The sequence below is a fragment of the Ovis aries genome, chromosome 7, assembly GCF_016772045.2.
Source record: "Ovis aries strain OAR_USU_Benz2616 breed Rambouillet chromosome 7, ARS-UI_Ramb_v3.0, whole genome shotgun sequence".
Classification (NCBI taxonomy): domain Eukaryota; kingdom Metazoa; phylum Chordata; class Mammalia; order Artiodactyla; family Bovidae; genus Ovis; species Ovis aries.
In genome coordinates this window covers 90997259-91006261 of record NC_056060.1, presented here as the reverse complement: position 1 = coordinate 91006261, position 9003 = coordinate 90997259, and positions in this window count along the sequence as shown.

Here is a 9003-nt window from a genome sequence, read left to right as displayed (position 1 = left end):
ACACGGAGCCTCCTGCCTCCCTCTTGTAAGAATGATTATGATTTAGGCCATCTGGATAATCCAGGAGAGTCTTTCAGTCTCCAGACCCTTAACTTAATCACATCAGCAAAGTCCTACAACTTATAAGGTGACATAGTCACAGGTTTGGGGATTAGGACATGAACACCTTCTGGGAGGGCTCCTATTTTGCCTGTCCCAACATATCATTTGCATACAGTAAAATGCATGGATCTGTGAATTCCGACAAATGTATCATGTGAACTACCCACTAATTAGACTATTGAAGGTGTCTTTATCCAAAATTTCCCTCTTGCCTCTTGCCAGTGGCCCTACCCACCCTCACACCAAGCAGCTGCTATTCTGAGGGTCCTCACTATAACTAGTTTCACTTGTTCTTGAGCTCCACATGAATAAAATCATGAACAACGTACTCTCTTTTCTGTCTGGTTTATTTTACTCGACATAAGGTTCTTGTGACTTATCCATGATGTGTACAAACCAGTCAGTCTTTTCCTTTTTTTTCCTTTCTTTCTTTCTTTTTTTTTTTTTTGCTGAGTAGTATTCCATTGATTAAACATACTACTGCTTGTTTATCCATTCACCAGAAGGTGGGTATTTTGAAAGTGTATGTTTTGATGTATAAGAACTACTATCAAACAGTTTTCCTCAGCTGTTGAAAGCCTTTGCAGTCCTACCAGTTCTATGCACTTTAAAACATATCTACAACACTTCCACTACATATGAACGTTCAAGTTGCAAACTGTCAAAGATATGAACACATGTTCTTATGTCCAATCGTGTTGAGTTAGTTCACGTGTCTGGCGTTCATTGACATGTGCATGTATCCTCTATGAGTGGTTTTGCTTTTGTATACTTTAATACTGTATAGCGTACAATAGTACAGTATCTTTCTTTCAAGCCCAGGATATCTAGAAGCAAGCACAAAAGCAATGGTGATGTAGCTGGTCCTGCTAAGAAGCACCAAGCGATAACAATGGAAACATAGGTGAAAATCATTGAGAGGGTGGGGCAAGGTGAAAAGATGGTGCACATGAACTCCTTGCTGTGCAGCGTGAGGAGCTCACTAATGAAGACCTGGTGTGATTAGAGGGCCAGAGAAAGAACAGAGAGAGACAAGAGGAAGGAGAAGCAACTGAAGAACTGCAGAGATTTGTGATGCAGGAAATGGCAGGGGAGTTGTCTTTATCTGAAGAGGCACTGTGAGTTTTTGAAGCACAGAACCTGAGTGTAGGCCGGTGCACGAAGTTTGCAGCAGCTGTTCAGAATGCAATCCACTGCTGCCGTGTCATCTATGTCGAGAAAAGAAGAGCTAGTACCCTGATCTCACTGGATCATTTTTTTCAAGAATACAGTACTACAAATAAACTTTCTTCTATTTTTCCTATGGCTCAGTTCTGGATGTCAGATGTTCATTTCCTCAGAGGTTTTAATATATAGAAAGATAAATGCAGAAACAGGTACAGATGTGTGTGGCTATGTATATGTGTATTATAGGTGTGTGTGTGCATCCACGTGCGTATATACAAACACAGACACACAGACACGCACTTCCCAACTGAGTCCACTCAGAGATTTTAGAAGCATTAAAACCACAGTAGCGATGGGTATTCCTGGAATGTAAGCACTTCTCCACTGAAAGAAAGCAGGCTTCTTTGGAGAAATGTCTGGTTCCAGTGCTGGGTTAGGAAAAGCAAAAAAATAAATAATGATGGGAACATGTCAAAAAGTTGTAGAAGTCAGTTTGAAGAAGTACTCACTGGCCAAATCTGAGGCGATATGAACATCAAAACAATAATGAAAATGAAGATTATAAGCTAGTGAACAAAGAGATGGGAATACCAGACCACCTGACCTGCCTCTTGAGAAATCTGTATGTAGGTCAGGAAGCAACAATTAGAACTGGACATGGAACAACAGACTGCTTCCAAATAGGAAAAGGAGTACGTCAAGGCTGTATATTGTCACCCTGCTTGTTTAACTTCTATGCGGAGTACATCATGAGAAGCGCTGGGCTGGAAGAAGCACAAGCTGGAGTCAAGATTGCCGGGAGAAATACCAATAACCTCAGATAAGCAGAAAGTGAAGAGGAACTAAAAAGCCTCTTGATGAAAGTGAAAGTGGAGAGTGAAAAAGTTGGCTTAAAGCTCAACATTCAGAAAATGAAGATCATGGCATCTGGTCCCATCACTTCATGGAAAATAGATGGGGAAACAGTAGAAATAGTGTCAGACTTTATTTTTTTGGGCTCCAAAATCACTGCAGATGGTGATTGCAGCCATGAAATTAAAAGATGCTCACTCCTTAAAAGGGAAGTTATCACCAACCTAGATACAGTATTAAAAAGCAGAGATATTACTTTGCCAGCAAAGATCCGTCTAGTCAAGACTATGATTTTTTCAGTGGTCATGTATGGATGTGAGAGTTGGACTATAAAGAAAGCTGAGCACCAAAGAATGGATGCTTTTGAACTGTGGTGTTGGAGAAGACTCTTGAGAGTCCCTTGGACTGCAAGGAGATCCAACCAGTCCATTCTAAAGGAGATCAGTCCTGGGTGTTCTTTGGAAGGAATGATGCTAAAGCTGAAACTCCAATACTTTGGCCACCTCGTGTGAAACATTTACTCATTGGAAAAGACTATGCTGGGAGGGATTAGGGGCATGAGGAGAAGGGAACGACAGAGGATGAGATGGCTGGATGGCATCACCGACTCAATAGACATGAGTTTGAGTGAACTCCGGGAGTTAGTGATGGACAGGGAGGCCTGGCATGCTGCGATTCATGGGGTCGCAAAGAGTCAGACACGACTGAGGGACTGAAATGAACTGAACTGAGCTGAACTGAACTGAAAATCATTTCAGATGGTGACTGCAGCCATGAAATTAAAAGACACTTACTCCTTGGAAGGAAAGTTATGACCAACCTGGACAGCATATTAAAAAGCAGAGACATTACTTTGCCAACAGAGGCCCGTCTAGTCAGGGCTATGGTTTTTCCAGTAGTCACGTTTGGATGTGAGAGATGGACTATAAAGAAAGCTGAGCACCGAAGAATTGATGCTTTTGAACTGTGGTGTTGGATAAGACTCTTGAGAGTCCCTGGGACTGTAAGGAGATCCAACTAGTCCATCCTAAAGGAGATTAGTCCTTCGCGTTCACTGGAAGAACTGATGTTGAAGCTGAAACTCCAGTACTTTGCCCACCTGATGCAAAGAGCTAACTCATTGGAAAAGACCCTGATGCTGGGAAAGATTGAAGGTGGGAGGAGAAGGGGATGAAGGAGGATGAAATGATTGGATGGCATCACCGACTCAATGGACATGAGTTTGAGTAAACTCCGGGAGTTGGTGATGGACAGTGAGCCTAGCATGTTGCAGTCCATGGGGTCACAAAGAATCAGACATGACTGAGCGACTGAACTGAACTGAACTGAAAGGATACATGGGTCTGTACCAATGTAAATTAATTAAATGAATAAATAAATTAAAAGATAATGCTCTGCCTACACTAGAAAGCTAATAATAAATTCAGAAAGAATGATGGAATTAGAAAATAACCATTTGTCAATCACCATAGTAATTATTGATTCAGGCAAGAAACATGAATACACCCAGTAAAGCTAGTAGCTGAATGTTTGAGGGCTAATGAGATAATTACAAAGTCTCAAAGTACCTTCTACAAGATACATATTAATTAGAAATGAAAAATATAGTGGAGGCATCTCTCCTGATCAAAATTATATTGCCAGGATTTGGACTAACCAACAGCATTTGGTTCCTGACGTGATGCACTGAGAAGAATTCAGCATCACCTCTCAGGTATTCTTACCAAATGTGTGTAATGGCACAAACTGAAATTAGGGCACATTCTAGGAAATAACTTGTTTAAACACTTTAAAAATGTCAGTATAGTGAGGTTCAGGAAAACACAGTCACACATACACCTTCAAGAACTGTACCACATTAATAATCCACAAGGATTACCACATTAAATGTAGCACGTTAAAGGATGACTAATAAGACATGACAAACCAGGACCATCTGAATAACGCTGGTAGACTAGACGACAGTATTGAGTCAGTGGTAAATTCCTAACTTTGATAACAGTTCTGTGATTATTTGTTGTTGTTGTTTAATAGCTATGTGGTGTGACTCTTTTGTGACCCCCATGGACTGTAGCCTGCCACACTCATCTCTCCATGGGATTTCCAAGTCTTTGTTTTCAAAAAATACACACTAATACACGTAGGGATAAAGATGCATCATGTCTGCAATTTATTCTCAATTGTTTTAATTATATACATGTGTGTTTGTGTATACACATGTTTACCATGAATATATGGATATATATGTGATTTCTTAATATATATTTAATTTACTAATTTGCATTTAATTTATTGATATTTATTTAGTTAATTGTTTAATTACTGTTAAATTTATTGATATTAATATTTGGTGATTATTATTTTAATATATTTAACACATATATTTAGTATTTTGTCAATGCACCTCTTTGAGTTAGATTTATATGAAGTCATCCCAGCATAGGTGGGGGCCTTTTCAGGTATAGGAGATGATCAAAATTCCTAATTTACTTTGAAAGGGATTGCATTTACAGTATTACTTCAATATTTTGAAAATACTTATTTGACCATCCTTCTCTTGATAATGGCTATTTTATACTTTTCCATCTCAATTTCTAACCAGTGTAAGAACTTCCTATGAATCAAACTTTTGAATACAATTGTTTTAATTGATTACTTTAGGATATGCTTGCTGCGTGCTTATTCGCTCAGTCCTGTCCAGCTCTTGCCACTCCATAGACTGTAGCCCATCAGGCTCCTCTGTCCATGGGATTCTCCAGGCAAGAATACTGGAATGGGTTGCCATTTCCTTCTCCAGGGGATCTTCCCTACCCGGAAATCTAACCCGGGTCTCCTGTATTGCAGGCAGACTCTTTACCGACTGAGCTACGAGGGTAACCACCACCTTAGCATCTGGCCAAACGATTAACAAAGAGGTTTGTTTGTGTAATTAATTTGGTCATTGCAGCGCGCCACAGGGGAAAACTCTAGGCTCTTATTCAAGCCACACTTCCAGATAGTCAGTCTCTGAGTATTAAAAAGTAGTGTTCTGATTACCCCTTAATATTGACGCCAAATCCCTAGACCATCCGGCCCCATCTCTTCTCTGATCTCCCCTTCACTTGCAAGCCCCCCTGCAGCACTGGCCTCCTTGCTGTTCTTAGAGCACAACAGGTGGGGTTTTCCCCTGGAACCTTTGTTTCCTTCTCCTTATTCCCGAAGGTTCCTCACTTTCAGATCTTTATGGCTTAATACGCTCATCAAATATGTGTATTACAGGGAAACCTCCTGACCTCCCTTCTTTAAATTTAAGTCGTCTCAACACTCCCCTCCGAATCCTAATTCCTTCTGTTCTATGGTTTTCTCTAGAGCATTTATCATCTTCTAATATAGTATAATTTATTCTTTTTTTCTTCTCCTACGAGAATATAAACTCCATAACTTTTGTGTGTTGTGTGGATTGCTGAATCCCCAGTATCAAGGGCCTCCCATGACGGACTGAGAAGGATAAACAAAGAGCAGTCCAGGGCATTCAGAAGCCACCCTTGGCACGCACACCTAGGCCCTGTTGTTCTCCTATTGGACACAAACAGCGTCACAGAATACCGCCCGCAGACAGGTTACTCTGAGACCAAGATACAATGATTTCATAATTTTACCCAAACACAGACAAAAACAAGTTCCCTGTGCCACTCGCAAAGCACTAAATATGTCCTCTCTTGGCCCAAATGAGTAACTGCTGCTTCTTCACCAATGACAGCTTTATCCTCCTTCTAGTCTCATCTCCCTTAAGATGAGGGTTATCGATTCAGTTCAATTCAGTTCTGTCGCTCAGTCATATCAGATTCTTTGCAACCCCATGAACCACAGCACGCCAGGCCTCCCTGTCCATCACCAATTCTCAGAGTCCACCCAAACCCATGTCCATCAAGTTGGTGATGCCATCCAATCATCTCATCCTCTGTTGTCCCTTCTTCTCCTGCCCTCAATCTTTCCCAGTATCAGGGTCTTTTCAAATGAGTCAGCTCTTCACATCAGGTGGCCAAAATATTGGAGTTTCAGCTTCAACATCAGTCCTACCAATGACCACCAGGACTGATCTCCTTTAGGGTGGACTGGTTGAATCTCCTTGCAATCCAAGGGGGTTTATCAATTGATTTCTACCAAATTATAGAAATTAGATATACTTCTAATAGCATCCAGTCAAGAGTAAACCTGGCTTCCCTGGATTCTCCCACAAATCACCCAGCTAAATCCCAAATCCTAGAACAGTTTTCCTTTAAATCCCCCATCCTGAGACACCATATGGTGTGTGTGTTCTTCCTCATTGCAGTAAGTACTAAACCCAGTTCAATGACTGGCGTATTCGTTTGGTTGATCTTTGCCTGGAGGGCATTGACTGTGCCACTCAAATATTTGTTGAATCGTTGAAGGAAGAAAGGAAAGATTATCCTATGAATATAATGTTCCTAACCCAACATTCACAAATGAAACACACTGCCATCTACAGACGAGCTAAGTATTCCGAATCTAATAGGAGCTCCCATTGGTTTATCTCCATTTTCTAAGGTTCACTTAATCAAATTCTTACTGAAATTTAATTATAACCCAGCCCTTCTCCAGAAAGAAGTGAAAAGAAAGTGAAGTCACTCAGTTGTGTCCGACTGTTTGCAACCCCATGGACTGTGCCTACCAGGCTCCTCCGTCCATGGGATTTTCCAGGCAAGAATACCAGAGTGGGTTGCCATTTCCTTCTCCAGGGGATCTTCCCAACCCGGGGATCGAACCCAGGTTTCCTGCATTGTGCACAAACACTCTACCGTCTGAGCCACCAGGGAAGTTAAATTTATGAAAAAACCAGGTCAAATGATGCCTGTCTGTTTATTCAAGGTATAAAGGTATCCTGACTTTTCCTTTATCTGTTGTGAGTCAATACTGCTCAGAAAGAATACACACCTCCAAAGTAAATATCAGTTCTGGATGAAACTTGGCAAACAGAGCCTTACACTCACACACACAACCCCATTCAGTCTGTTGCTACACACTTGGGTAGTATACTGCATACACGTCTCTGCAATCTTGGATCTACACTTGACTTCTATGAGACAGTTATAATCATAGAAAGTGACTGGAACATTTAAAGCTTGTTTGTTTTGATTACTAATTATTGACTTGCCATATACAATCTGCAATTCCAGGTGATACTATGCAATATAAAACCATTATCCACTTACTCAAGGAGCTCAGAATGTACAGAAAGAGATGCTAGGTTTTACCTTACAAAATGATGCAAGGACCTATATTTTCATTTATCCATGAAAAACAAACATAAAAATAATGACTTTGATTCCCCTCATCTACCTGAAAGAAAATACCTTCTTCTCCAAGCCCCAAGGGGAGAACCTACAATTCCTCCTCTCTCCCTAATCCTGCACTGGCAGATACAATAATTCAAGCACTGGCAGCCTTCACACATTTTTGCCAACTCAAATAGATCTCTAAAAATAACATGGGTAAGGATACTTGACTAGAGATGCTGATCATCACTCTGTCCTCGGGAAAAGGCTCTGAGGGCTATCTCACCATCCTTAAGCGAAAAGCAAGCTGAATTCACATGTTCAATATGTTCCAGAGGTTGTGAATAGTTATGGATTGTTTGATTTATTTCAATAGAACAAGGTCACATGAATTTCAATGGAATAACAAGCCACTTATTGTCTACCTCCTCTGGGTCCTATGCTGTGTCGTAATGCACAGCAAAAAGGTGTTCTGTAACTTGGAAATCTGTAACAATGACCTAGAACACTGACATGAGCAAATAGAACAGGGTACAGACAGCTGAGCAAATAGTAAAGCAGTCTATGAATTAATAAATAATGCTAATGTTTTGTGCAAATTGACTGAGTATACAACTTTAACTGGGAATGTTGGCTGGAAACCTTGAGAGGAGTGTATGCTCAGTCTGGATAAAGTCATGGAAAATCTACAACCTTTTCACTAATTAATCATCATGCAAGGTAGCAGACTGACAAAATAAACCTGGCTTTCCCACACCATTTTATAGACCTGCTCATGAGGCTTAGAATTTCCCTAGGGAGTTAAGGTCTCAGAACATGTCAGTAACTCATTGCTGGCCTAAGACAATAGCTTTAGCAGCTCTAAACCCTTTTCAAATTAAGGTAATAAAGTTAACTTTATCAGTCTTAATAAAAACCAATTTTAACTTGTTTTGCTCCTTTGCCTCAAAGAATCAGTAAGAAATAATTGCTGCTGCTGCTGCTACTGCTGCTAAGTCACTTCAGTCGTGCCTGACTCTGTGCAACCCCATAGATGGCAGCCTATCAGGCTCCTCCGTCCCTGGGACTCTCCAGGCAAGAACACTGCAGTGGGTTGCCATTTCCTTCTCCAACGCGTGAAAGTGAAAAGTGAAAGTGAAGTCTCTCAGTCATGTCCGACTCATGGCGACCCCATAAACTGCAACCTACCAGGCTCCTCCATCCATGCGATTTTCTAGGCAAGAGTACTGGAGTGGCTTGCCATTGCCTTCTCCTAAGAAATAACATGTGTAGGCAATTCTGTAATGAAGAAATCACTCCTCCTCACCCCTATCTCTTTCGAACTTCACAATAGACCTAGTTAGTGACTTGGTGAAGAGGGAAGGATCAACATATCTGTTTTTCAGATGAGGTGAATAGGAGTGAAGTAAATGTCCTGTGTAATAGGGGCACAAGGGCTCCTTAATATTTATTTCCTGTAAGACAAAATTATGGTAGATATTTAAAGATTAATCTATGGTACACAACATGTGCTTTGAAAATATTGTTAGAACACTTTATTGGTAAGGTGTATCTATTAATCAGGGCTTCCCAGGAGGCACTAGTGGTAGAGAATCCACCTGCCAAT